This window comes from Suncus etruscus, chromosome 1, assembly GCF_024139225.1.
Source record: "Suncus etruscus isolate mSunEtr1 chromosome 1, mSunEtr1.pri.cur, whole genome shotgun sequence".
NCBI lineage: Eukaryota > Metazoa > Chordata > Mammalia > Eulipotyphla > Soricidae > Suncus > Suncus etruscus.
Window position 1 is genome coordinate 187513481 of NC_064848.1, and position 13700 is coordinate 187527180.

Below are 13700 nucleotides of genomic sequence, written 5' to 3' on the forward strand. Positions count from 1 at the left end.
GGGTCGGCTGCATGCAACTTTTCTTTCATTCATCTAGTTTCCTATGCACATAACTATCCTTAATTCCTAAAATATTTTTCTCTTTTTTCTGCCCTGGACAACTCCTACATATCCACCAGAGCTTTTTGAATTGTTGTTGTTGTTGTTTTTGTTTTGTTTTTGGGTCACACCTGGCAGTGCTCAAGGGTTACTCCTGGCTCTATGCTCAGAAATCGCTGCTGGCAGGCTCAGGGGACCATATGGGACGTCAGGATTCAAACCACCGTCCTTCTGCATGCAAGGCAAATGCCTTACCTCCATGCTATCTCTCCAGCCCCCCCAGGTATTTTTTTAATTTTTTAGTTTTGAATCATACCCAGGTATGTTTCAGGGCTTACTCCAGGCTGTTGTGTTCAGGGATCCTCCTGCTGTGCTTGGGGTAACCATATGGGGAACTGTGATTGAACCAGGATTACCATGTGCAGGGCAAGGTACCCTTCCTTACTTTTTTGTTTGTTTGTTTTTGGGCCACACCGGGTGACGCTCAGCGGTTTACTCCTGCTATGCGCTCAGAAAAAGCTCCTAGCTTGGGGACCATATGGGATGCCAGGGGATCAAACCAAGGTCCGTCCTTGGTTAGGGCTTGCAAGGCAGCACACTTACCACTAGAGCCACCGGTCTGGCCCCCCTTTCTTACTATTATACTATTTCTTTTTTTGTTGTTGTTTGTTTGTTTTTGGGCCACACCCAGCGGTGCTCAGAGGTTACTCCTGGCTGTCTGCTCAGAAATAGCTCCTGGCAGGCACGGGGGACCATATGGGACACCGGAATTCGAACCAACCACCTTTGGTCCTGGATCGGCTGCTTGCAAGGCAAACGCCGCTGTGCTATCTCTCCGTATATTATACTATTTCTTTAGGATCCTCAAGATGTTTTTTTTGTTGTTGTTGTTGTTGCAGGAAGCGCATACCTATCTCCCACATGTGGGTGAAATACCCTGTGCCCCCCACCAGGGGTTGCCATTCTCATGGAGTGATGATTTGGAGAATGGAAGCATGGAGGGCTTACATTCTCAAGGGCGAATGATATCTGTGGGGTGACCTTTGCACTAACGTCTGTCAATGAGGGAATGAGAAAGAGGCAGAGTACAGTCAGGACAATGAGCCACTTGGCAAGGGGATGGAAAACAGCTCTGAGTGGAGTAAAGCAAGAGAGGCGGGGAGAGAGTGGAGATGAGATCAAAGACCTGGGAGTTCTGATCCCCAGCCTCCCACCCAGTGTCAGACCTTCAGACATGCAGAACTACATACCTCAAAGTCTTTCCCACCCACTGATCCCTCTGCTTGGAATGTATTCCGGCCTTCTCTCATTAGTAAGACCATTCTACTCAACATTCAAGGCCCATTTGTAAACTGTTTACGAAATCTTGCAATCTTTCACAGAATTAATCACTCTCCAGTCAGATGTCCTAGAGTACATATGTTCTGTCTCCATGACTCTAATCACCTGCTAATGTTGAGCTCAGCTGCTTATTTACATGTCAGTCTGCCCACCAGGCAGAGTAACCTGAGGGCCTTAGTCACCTCCTCCTGCCAAGCCCAGTGCCTGGCCCAGAGCAGGCATCTGTGAATGTTGTGACTTGGCTAATGGGTGGTACAGAGCACAACTAATGATAGATCAGAAGGAAAACAACAATAATAGTAATAATAACAATAATTTTATGCTTATCACGTGCTTTCTCATTCATTCCAATTCTAGCCTTTCCATAACTCCAGAAACTAACAGGGTCAGGCATGGCTCGACCCTTTTACAAATGGGTAGCTGAGGCCCAAAGACATCTAGCTAGGGAGCAATAGAAAACTGAGTCCCAGGGCCCGGATGGATAGCACAGTGGGCGTTTGCCTTGCAAGCAGCCGATCCAGGACCAAAGGTGGTTGGTTTGAATCCCGGTGTCCCATATGGTCCCCCTTGCCTGCCAGGAGCTATTTCTGAGCAGACAGCCAGAAGTAACCTCTGAGCACCGCCGGGTGTGGCCCCCCCCCAAAAAAAAAAAACCTGAGTCCCAATCTTCACTGGAGAAATCAATGCAAGGGAAGATGATGTAGGACTCAATGCACATTCTGAGGTTCTGGAAGTCGGGAAGTGGGGTGGGGGGAACTGTAGTGGGAAATACTTATGGGGGTAAAGAAAACAGGGAATGAGTAGACGGTATCCCATCACGGATGCACAGTCTTGATCACCAATCCTGGCAGTTAGGCACCCCATCACCCCCACAGCACAGTCCACATGAAAAGGGGGGTGTTCCCAGACAGCAGGTGCTCTGATGACGTCGTTAATGATGACCTGAGGGGGCGTGTCTTCTGTCGCTATGACAACAGAAGCGTGACTATTGGGCCCATGCAAAATTAGAGAGACTTAGGGCGGGTTCTTATCTCGAAATTTGGGGAGGCGATTTGTTGTAGGGGTGTGCATGTCAGGGTGCAAAATAAAGCCAGGAAAGAAATTATTTCCAAGACTCCTCTTGAGCTCGATGACCTGCTCCAACTCAATAAATATTGAAAGCCCCAATGCTTATATTATACTTTAGAAATGCATTTAAATATGATTCTCTGGGACAGAAATTCAAGCATCATTTATTCAATGAGTAAGTGAGTGAGTGAGCTCCTACCAGGTAGTGGTGATTCAGTCTCATTTGCAAGCCCAGATCTGGGCAGCTGAGACCTCCTCCTCCTCCTCCTCCTCCTCCTCCTCCTCCTGCTGCTGCTGCTCCTCTGACCTTCCCAAGATGGCGGCCACACCCCTCCACCCACCCACCCATCCCTTCCCCTCTCTGGCTCTGGGCGGCTGAGACCTCCTATTTCCAGCGACCTTCTCAAGATGGCGACCACGCCCAGCCACCCGCCCACTTTCTTCCCTTCTCCGCCTCTACGTGCGCCGACGGCGGGGCGGGCTCTCCCGGTGCGCATGCGCGCAGCGCGCCTCGCCTCCGGCACCCTCCTCCGCTTTTCCCCCGCCTCCATTTTGTTCGCGGACGCTGGGAACGGTGGGAGCAGATCCATTTCCGGGTTGGCCCAAGGGGCGGCGGCGGCGGCGGAAAAAAAAAGGGAGCTTGCTGGGGGGCCGAAGCAGGAGGGGACGAAGCCCCGAGTGGAGGCAGTGGAGGAAGAAATCCGCTCCTGGAGCAGCAGCCGCGGCCAGGTCTGAAAGGGGCCGGGGGACCAGGCTGGGGTCGCGGCTCAAATGACCTGAGTGCGCCTGCGGGGCCGAGGGGCCGCTAGGGGCGGGGCTTGAGGCGCTCAGGGGCGCTTGGAGGTGGAGGGGTCTGGCCGGGGGAGGGGGAGAGGGTCCAGGGGCGTGGCTTGGCCAAAGGGGCGGGGCTTACGCAAGGACTGTGGGCGTGGCCTCCGGGACCAGGCGCCTAGGGCGGCGAGGATGCAGGGGGGAGTGGCCGGGCCTGGTCTGGGTTGAGCTGCTGGAGCCTGCAAGAGCCGGAGGGAGGCGCCGAGGCGGGTCATGGACAGGCTGGAAATCGGGTCCCGGTGAGTTAATAAGACGGGGTCACCGTCTGCAGAACCCCGAGCCGGGCGGGCAGGACCTGTTAGGAGCCAGAGCTGCCCACCCTCCCTGGATGGATTTGCTGGGGGCGAGGAGGTCGTTGGGACGTTGGGCCTGGGCGGAGTGCGTGGGGTGCCAAAGTTGGGATGGGGTATGGAGGGGAAGTGCTGGCACCCCGGAGCTCGGTTAGAGAAGGAATCGGTTGGGAATGAATGAATGAATGAAAGGTGGGATGGATGGATGGATGGATGGATGGATGGATGGATGGAGGGTTCGGGTGCGAAGTGAGGGAAATCTAAAATCTAGATTAGAACTCTGCATCTTTTAGACGGGTGCAGGGTAGCCAAGAGCCGGGGTTTGCTCAAAGGCATACTGCTTTTCTTTTTTTTTTTAAGGGACTGCCTGCTGTACCCCCCCCCACCACCCTTCGGATCACACACCACCTCTTTTCATGCTGGGATAGGTTGCCCGTATGGTTTCTGAATATTTTGATGTCTTTCCCATCTTCTTACACATCAGCAGAGCCTCAGAGAATAAGAATTCTTCTAGCTTACCCAGTTGGATTTACTAAGTCATTTCTTTGAGGCAGTCATTAGACTGTTTCTGACCCTCTCACCCCCCTTTTTGAAAGACAGCTTTGGGTTCTCTTGGCCTCCGAAAAAGTATGTTAGCCAGGTGGCATCTTCCAAGTGGGGCCAGGGAAGTGATCTCAGAAAAAAAGGATGGAGAGAATTGATAAGACATGACTTTTTTCAGATCTCTCAGCTAGGCTTCAGGAAGAGTTAGTTGGTTTTGATTTGAAACTTAATCCAACTTTTCTTTCTTATGTGAAGCAAAGTAGTTTTTATGTTGTTTTCTTTTTTTAAATGAAATTTGTTTAGAAAGGTGTGGGAGGGGAGATTGAGAGAAGTAGTGTTCAAGAGAGAACGTGATCTTCTCCAGAGTAGAAATGCAGGCAAGCAAAGAATACAAGGGGAGAACGCAGGCTTGAAGAGCGAGCCATAATGCTATAATTCAATTTTTTCGTTTATTTCAGTCAACTCTAAGTAGCAAAAGTCAGATGTTTGTATTACATTGTAATAGCTGCATTAAGATGGGGTGAAGGGAGGTCAGAGTTGGGATGAATGAAACTGGTTGGTGGAGAATGTAGTGTTTTCCAGCCACCAAACTATTTTTTTTTTGTTTGTTTGTTTTTGGACCACACCCGGCGGTGCTCAGGGCTTACTCCTGGCTGTCTGCTCAGAAATAGCTCCTGGCAGGCTCAGGGGGCCATATGGGACACCGGGATTCGAACCAACCACCTTTGGTCCTGGATCGACTGCTTGCAAGGCAAACACCGCTGTGCTATCTCTCCGGGCCCAAACTATTTTCGTTTTTCTTTCTTTTTCTTTTTCTTTTTCTGGGGGGGAGGTCTACATTCAGCAATACTCAGGATTTACTCCTGACTCTGCTCAGGAATCACTCCTGGCAGGGTCAGGGGACCATATGGGATGCCTGGAATCGAACTGGGTTGGTCACGTTCGTTCAAGGCAGATGTCCTCCCTGCTGTAGTATCCCTCTGGCCCCTCTTCTTTCATAATGAATGGAGAGGTCATCAAACAGTAGTGTTTTAGACTGTTGATCCTTTTTACTACCCACTGTAGCATCTCTATGGCCCCAGACAGTCCATTCTTCTTTTTTGGGAGGGGTCAAAACCTGGCAGTGCTCTGTACTTCTGGCTCTACTCAGAAATGAACCTCTGGCTGACTTTGGGGACCATATGATTGGTACTGAGGAATCAAACCTAGGTGTCCCCACATGTAAAAGCCCAAGAGCCCTTCCCACTGTACTGTATTCTCCAGCCCTCAATTCATTCTTATTTTGGTTCAGTTGCTTAATACCTACCCATTGTTGGTTGGTGGGGATTGATGTACTTAGGGCTTATTTAACTTTTTTTTTTTTTTTTTGTGGTAACAGCCGGCTTTGGTTACTCCTGGCTCTACGCTCAGAAATCGCTCCTAGCAGGCTTAGGGGACCATATGGGATGCCAGGATTCAAGCCACCAACCTTCTGCATGAAAGGCAAACAAACGCCTTACCTCCATGCTACTCTCTGGCCTCCTTATGTAACTTTTTTATTATTAATTCTTTGAAACCATTTTCTGTCATAACTTTTCTTTTTGTGCACAGTACTTTAAACTTTGCACATACACTCTGCACATAGGTAACCTTGCTTAAAAGTGTTCCTGGAAGTTTTGACATGTCTGAGATCTGATGTGGGTTTGCTTAAGAGGGCACAGTTTCTGAAGTCGACCTTGCACTTGATATCTGGGTAGTGTTTACCTTGGTTGGTCCTGATTAGTTAAATGGTGTCACACAAAGGTGAAATGCTGGGGAATGTTAAGGTATGGAGAACTGGAGTGTTTTTAGTTTTAGGGGGAAACTTAAAGTGAGGAGTCCTGTTGGTAATCAAGATTGTCAGATGTTCTTTCTTGAAATTTAAAAATTTATTTATTTATTAGTTTTGGGCCACACCTGTTAGTGCTCAGGGTTTACTCCTGGCTCTGCACTCATGAATCACTCCTGGTCTCATGTTGGGAAAAGGGCATATCCTCTGCACTATTGCCCCAACCCCCTTTCTTGAATTCTATTGTACTTGAGTTTGTTTTCCTGTTGCTAATTCTGAAATTTATAGGGTTAGTTCAGGCTGTTTGAGCAAACCATTGTACATACTGAAACCAGGAAAAGCTGCAGATCATAGTATAAACTCTTTTTTGTAAAAACCTTCATATTTCGCTGTCATTTCAACCTACAATGTGTCCTTTTTGGGTTGCTTTTTTTTGTTTGTTTGTTTTGTTTTTTTGGCCACACCCGTCGGTGCTCAGGGGATATTCCTGGCTGTCTGCTCAGATATAGCTCCTGCAGGCTCGAGGGGACCATATGGGACACCGGGATTTGAACCAGCACCTTTGGTTCCTGGATCGGCTGCTTGCAAGGCAAATGCCGCTGTACTTATCTCTCCGGGCCCTTGGGTTGCATTTTTTTTTTTTTTTTGGTTTATTTTGAGGCTATACATGGCAGTTTTCAGGCTTACTCCTGTTTTTTTTGTTTTGTTTTGTTTTTAATTTTACACCCCCCCCTTCGACTCCTGGTTTTGAGTTCAGAGATTACTCCTGTTGGGACTCAGGGACCATCTGGGGTGCTGAAGATAGAATCCATGTTAGCTGTATGCAAGAAGTATAGTACTGCCCGCTGTGTTATCCCCAGTCCCTAGTTTGCTTTGGTGGACCACATGCAAAGCAGGTGCCCTACTGCCGTACTATCTCTAGCCTTGCCTAGTTTGCTTCTAAGTGAACTTTGTAAATAAGTTGGGACTCAGAGCTCTAAGCTTATGGTATAGCCTTTTAAAATTAAAATTGTTTTTAAACCACACCTGGCAGTGCTCAGGGGTCACTTCTGGCTCAGTGCACAGGGGTTGTTCTTGAGGTTGCTGAAGAGGACTATGCCTCATGGGAGATGGAACCTGGCTTCTTACAGTAACACCTTTGCTCTCGTTGAACACCTCGCTTACTCTCTCTCCAGCTCACCTGCTTCTTTAACATACGATTTTCTGTTTCTCCATTGCTCTGCTGAAGCCAGCACTAAGTGGGAAACGACAAATTATACCTTTTATCTTCCTCTTAGTCTCTGGTGGACATTCTGTCTGTGTCACAATTTGAGCCCACCATATTGAAAGGTTTCTTGCCTGCTTCAAATGGGGCGGGTGACACCAGCCGAGCTGGGGCCCCCTTGGCCAGAGAATGAACTCCTGTCAAGGGCAAAGAATAGTGGCAGAGACACAGGACTCGAGGACATGAAACTGTTAGTAACAGTTTGGGAACTTGCTATTCCAATTGCCAAATAACTTCTTTTCTTCTGGAGTGTGATTGTTGATCTCCTTCTCAAAGTAGGCTCTTGTTGCTACTGTTTTTCACACAACTCCCTAGGCAGAAGTTGGCAGAGGTTCCTGTTGGCTGAAGGTCTCTGCGGGGGATATGCCCAGTCGGATTAGAGTAGATGGGGTGTTCCATACAAATGAGGTTAATGGGGAGCTGCTCTGCAAGGAAATAGCAGCAGTGCTCTTTACTCAATGTTCTTGTACTCCTCTGTTCTTAATTCTAATCTGTTCCTTATTCATCTGGTGATTCAATTTCGAACCATTGCCATTGCCTAGCTTGGAACATTTGGAGTACTGAGGAGGATCTCAGACAGTGAGTCTGGTGAGTGTTAGGCTAAATTTAGGAACTTTGGGTTATTATAGAGGGTACAGAGGGTAGGTATGGAAGAATACCCAGTAAATAGAACTATTTGTAGAAAAACTTGTTTGGAGAAAAACAGCCTCAGGTGTCAAGATTTCTGTCTTAAGGGGCCAGAGTGATAGCACAGTGGGTAGGGTCACTTGCTCTGCACTTGGCTGACCTGGTTTTCATCCCCAGCATCTCATGTGGTCCGTCCCTCCCCTGAGCCCATCAGGAGTGATCTTTGAGTTGAGCACAGAGATAGGAATAATAATCCCTGAGAATGGCCAACTGTGGCCCCAAAACCAAAAAAAAAAAAAAAAAAAAAGATAGATTTTGGCTTAGGGCCAGAGTGATGGCGCAGCGGTAGGGTGTTTGCCTTGCACGCAGCTGATCCATTGGGTTTGATCCCCCGGCGCTCCATATGGTCTCCCAAGCCAACAGTGATTTCTGAGTTTCTGAGTACATAGCCAGAAGTAACCCCTGAGTATCACTGAGTGTGGCTCAAAATTCAAAAAAAAAAAAAAAAAAAGATTTTGGTTTAAAATGTGGAAGGAGGAGAGGACAGAGAACTAGTGCAAGGGTTAAGGTACTTGCCAGGGACCAGAGCGATAGGTAGGTAGGTAGGGTATTTGCCTTGCATGCAGCTGACCCAGGCCTGACCCTGGTTCGATCCCTGGCACCCCATATGGGCCCCAGAGTCTGTCAGGAGCGATTTCTGAGCACAGAGCTAGGAGTAACCCCTGAGGACCACCAGGTGAGGCCCCAAAACACCAAAATAAAATTTTTTTTTTTTTTTTTTTTTTTTTTAGTTTTTGGGCCACACCCGGCGGTGCTCAGGGGTTACTCCTGGCTGTCTGCTCAGAAATAGCTCCTGGCAGGCACGGGGGACCATATGGGACACCGGGATTCGAACCAAACCACCTTTGGTCCTGGATCGGCTGCTTGCAAGGCAAACGCCGCTGTGCTATCTCTCCGGGCCCAATAAAAAAAATTTTTAAAATGCAATTATTAAAAAAAAGGCACTTGCCATACACAGCTGACCCTCATTTGATAGTTGGCACTGTGTATGGTCTCCTGGTCCCCACCGAACATGATCCCTGATGTGCTTGCTTTGGCAGCACATATACTAAAATTGAAACGGTACAGAGAAGATTAGCATGGCCCCTGTGCAAGGATGACACACGAACATGATCCCTGAATACAGTTGAGTGTGGATCCCCCATTCCCCATTCCCCCCAAAACGGAAAGAGCCAGTGTAGGCAAACGAGTTATCAAAAAAGGGAAGCCAGAAATGGACTTCTAACTTGCCATTTGAACTTGGCAAGGTTGCAACCAATTTAGTATGGCTGTACTGCATACTTAGTACTTCTCAGTAAATGCCCTTATAGAGTATGCCTACTTCGTAAATAATACCCTTCTGTTTTTCAGGGGATAATTAGTTGAAGATAACTGTGTCTTCCATAGATCGTAGGATGGATTATAGAGACCATTTCTTGCAGTGTACACACTGGTCTTTGTAACACTGGAAATAGCTTTCAAAAGAATCCTCTTCATTGGTGGTCCTGGAGTCAGCTCTTTACTGCCAGCATTTGCCCAAAGTTTTCTGTTCCTGATATGAGGTTCAGATTCAAAGTTTTGTTTTGTTTTGTTTTTGGGTCACACCTGGCAGTGCTCAGGGGTCACTCCTGGCTCTGTGCTCAGGAATCTCTCCTGGCAGGTTTGGGTGACCATATGGGATGCTAGGATTCGAACCATCGTCCGTCCTGTGTTGGCTGCTTACAAGGCAAATGCCCTACTGTTGTGCTATCTCTTTGGCCCTCGAAGGTTTATTTTATTGTTGTTGATCCAGTGCTGGAGAATTGCACTTGTGTGGTACTGGGAATTGCACCTGGCAGTGTTGATGCTGTAGAGAATCAAACCCAGGGCTTCAAACATGTGAGGCACATGCTAGGCTCATGATCCAAAAGGCTTTGACCTTGGATTATGATTTTGATTGTGATAAGAAACGATCATCATGGGGCTGGAGTGGTGGTGCAAGCGGTAATTCTGCCTTGCCCACACTAGCCTAGGATGGACCTCAGTTCGATTCCCCCAGTGTCCCATATGGTCCCCCCAAGCCAGGAGTGATTTTCGAGCACATCACCAGGAGTAACCACTGGTGTGGCCCAAAAACTGAAAAAAAAAAAAAAAAAAAAAAGGGGGGGGGGGCCGGAGAGAAAGTAAGGAGGTAAAACGTTTGCCTTGCATGCAGAAGGTCGGTGGTTCGAATCCCAGCATCCCATATGGTCCCCTGAGCCTGCCAGGAGTGACTTCTGAGCATAGAGCCAGGAGTAACTCCTGAGCGCGGCTGGGTGTGGCCAAAAAAACCAAAAAACCAAACCAAACAAAAAAAAACAACAACAAAAAACCCCCAAAAAACAAAAAACAAAAAATACCTGAAAAAAAAAAAAAAGAAAAAGAAATATGATTATTGGAGTTGTTTTATTTTTATTTATTTATGTTTTGGGGCCACACCCGGTGGTGCTCAGAGGTTAGAGTCTTGGCTCTACACTCAGGAATCACTCCTGGCGGCTTTGGGGACCATATGGGATGCTGAGGGTCGAACCCAGGTTAGCTTTGTGTAAGGCAAATGCCCTACCCACTGTGCTAGTGTCGGTTCCTACTTCTGACACTGTACTCACTCCTGGCAATCTTTTAGGGAACCATGTTGGATTGAGTTTGGGCTTAGTGCTCACCCTATTGATCTCTGTAGCCCCTAATTGAATTTTTAATCTTTTTTTTTTGGTCTTCCTTTTGTTTGTTTGTTTTTGGGCCACACAGGCGGCATTCAGGGGTCACTCCTGGCTCTGCGCTCAGAAATCGCTCTTGGCAGGCTTGGGCAACCATATGGGGTGCCGGGGATCGAATCTGGATCTGTCCAGGGTCAGCTACATGCAAGGCAAATGCGCTGCCACGGTTGCCCTGCCTGCTGTTACTCCAGCTCCTGGTTCTATGTCTTTAAAAAATTATTTAAGGTGCCATGATTTACAAAAACACTGTTTTTTTTTTTTTTGTTGTTTTTGGGCCACACCCGGCGGTGCTCAGGGGTTACTCCTGGCTGTCTGCTCAGAAATAGCTCCTGGCAGGCACGGGGGACCCTATGGGACACGCGGGATTTGAACCAAACCACCTTAGGTCCTGGATCGGCTGCTTGCAAGGCAAACACCGCTGTGCTATCTCCTCTGGGCCCATACAAAAACCACTGTTAATGTTTCAGTCATGAAATATTCCAGCCTATAACTTTCACTAGTGTTTCTGGTTTCCTCCACCATTGTCCTAGTGTTCCCCCACCTTATCCTACCTTGGAAAGCTTTTTTTTTTTTTTTTTTTTTTTTTTTTTTTTTTTTGGTTTTTGGGCCACACCCGGCGGTGCTCAGGGGTTACTCCTGGCTGTCTGCTCAGAAATAGCTCCTGGCAGGCACGGGGGACCATATGGGACACCGGGATTCGAACCAACCACCTTTGGTCCAGGATTGGCTGTTTGCAAGCCGCTGTGCTATCTCTCCGGGCCCTTTTTTTTTTTTTTTTTTTTTTTTGACCTGTTGCTCAGGGCTTATACCTGGCTCTGTCCTCAGAAATCACTCCTGCGTTAGGGCGTTTACCTTGCAAGCAGCTGACCAGGAGGACCAACAGTGGTTCGAATCCCGGCATCCCATATGATCCCCTGTGCCTGCCAGGAGCAATTTCTGAGCACAGAGCCAGGAGTAACCCCCGAGTGTGCTGGGTGTGGCCCAAAAACTGAAGGAAAAAAAATCACTCCTGGCTTGGAACCATATGGGATGCCGGGGAATCGAACCCATATTCCTACTGGGTCAGCCTTGTGCAAGGCAAACACCCTACCACTGTGCTACCATCTGGCCTCTAGTTCTTTGTTCTGTCTTTCCCCCTTTTCCTCTTTTAGTGCCAGGGATGAAAACCATGGCCTTATTACATGCAAGGTACTGAGACATACCCTAGACTAAAAGTTATTTAGTTATTACTTATATTATTTTAGTCGTTAAATTACTTAAATTATTATTGTGTTTTTGGTTTTTGGGTCACACCTGGTAGCCCTCAGGGGTTATTCCTGGCTCTGGGCTTACAAATTGCCCCTGGCAGGCACGGGGGACTATATGGGATTCGGGGATTTGAGCCACCATTCTTCTGCATGAAAGGCAAATGCCCTACCTCCATGCTATCTCTCTGGCCCCTGTTTGTTTGTTTGTTTGTTTGTTTATTTATGGTCCACACCATGTGAAGGGCAAGGGCTTTACCTGGTATATGAAGACATTTTATTCATTTTTTTTGGGGGGGGCACACTTCTCAATACTCGGGTTATTCCTGCTGGTACTTGGGGGACCATATGGGGTGCTTAAGATCTAACTTGGATCAGCGACATGCAGGGCAAATGCCCAACTCGCTATAATACAGCTCCAGACTCCATAAAAGCATTTTTAGCTGCAGGTGTATTGACTTTGTTTGGGTGGGGGCTAGGGTACAACTTAAATCATGGCTGGTAGATGGGCTGGAGAGAGAGCATGGAGGTAGGGCATTGCCTCACATGCAGAAAGGACGGTGGTTCGAATCCCGGCATCCCTGAGCCTGGTAGGAGCAATTTCTGAGCTTAGAGCCAGGAGTAACCCCTGAGCGCTGCTGGGTGTGACCCAAAAACAAACAAACAAAAAATAAAACAAATAGCTGTTGGTGCTCAGGACTACTTCTTTTTTTTTTTTTTTTTTTTTTTTTTTGGTTTTTGGGCCACACCCGGTGACGCTCAGGGGTTACTCCTGGCTATGCGCTCAGAAGTCCCTCCTGGCTTGGGGGACCATATGGGACGCCAGGGGATCGAACCGTGGTCCGTCCAAGGCTAGTGCAGGCAAGGCAGGCACCTTACCTCTAGTGCCCACCGCCCCGGCACCCAGGACTACTTCTGACCCTGACCTCAATCAAGGGTCACTCCTGGCAGGGCTCAGGCGATTATTTGCTGTATCAGAGATCAAGCCAGGGTTGGGAATGTGCGATGCAAGCACCTTCACCTCTGTACTCCCAAGTATATTGGCTTCAGAAATCAGTAATAGTCTTAAAAGCCTACATGGTCCTTTCTGATTTAGTGCCTTTTCTGTGTACGTAATTCCATAAGCTTGCCCTGTTTGCGTAACTTAAAGTAGACTCTGGACTTGTAGCCCCTTGCTGGTAGACAAGGACTGAAAATGTGCAGAATTTCCAAAATATGAGGAGGGAGCATCTGTGTATTTCTTGTTTAAGGATATTAGAATGAGAAGAGGGTTGCTCGACAATGAAAGTCATTATTAAGGGGCTGGAGAGATAGCACAATGGTAGGGTGTTTGCCTTGCTTGCTGCAGACCAGAGGGATGGCATTTGATTGCTCAGGGCTTACTCCTGACTCTGTATTCAGGGATCACTTTTGCAGGGCTTGGGGATCATTTGGGATGCCAGGGATTAAACTTAGGTTGGCTGCCTGTGTGACAGGCACTCTACTTGCTTTCCTATTGCTCTAGCTCCTTGGTCCAAATTTCTTACCTTGGCTAGGAATTTCCTTATGCTTTTTTTTTTTTTTTTTTTTTGGTTTTTGGGCCACACCTGGCGATGCTCAGGGGTTACTCCTGGCTGTCTGCTCAGAAATAGCTCCTGGCAGGCATGGGGGACCATATGGGACACCGGGATTCGAACCAACCACCTTTGGTCCTGGATCGGCTGCTTGCAAGGCAAATGCCGCTGTGCTATCTCTCCGGGCCATCCTTATGCATTTGACCTATGGTAGAGTAAGCTCCAGGGAGGTAAGCACTCTTTGGTTACACCCAGACTGTGGCAGAGATTTAGGTCACATTAGACAACCTGCCATTATTAGAATTGAGACTGTGATTTAATT

At 47.9% G+C, this 13700-nt stretch overlaps 1 protein-coding gene and 1 non-coding gene across 2 annotated transcripts in view; both read left to right on the forward strand.

Annotated features, from left to right (window-relative positions):
- The first annotated feature begins 3019 nt into the window (after positions 1 to 3019).
- WIPF2 (WAS/WASL interacting protein family member 2) overlaps positions 3020 to 13700 on the forward strand; it is a 47231-nt gene continuing 36550 nt past the window's right edge. Inside the window, exon 1 of the mRNA XM_049779959.1 lies at positions 3020 to 3177. The gene's annotated coding sequence lies outside the window, so the exon portion shown is untranslated. The remainder of the gene's footprint in view (positions 3178 to 13700) is intronic.
- On the forward strand, positions 8895 to 9001 carry LOC126028273 (U6 spliceosomal RNA). The gene has a single exon (XR_007502411.1). It is a non-coding gene; the product is annotated as a U6 spliceosomal RNA (small nuclear RNA).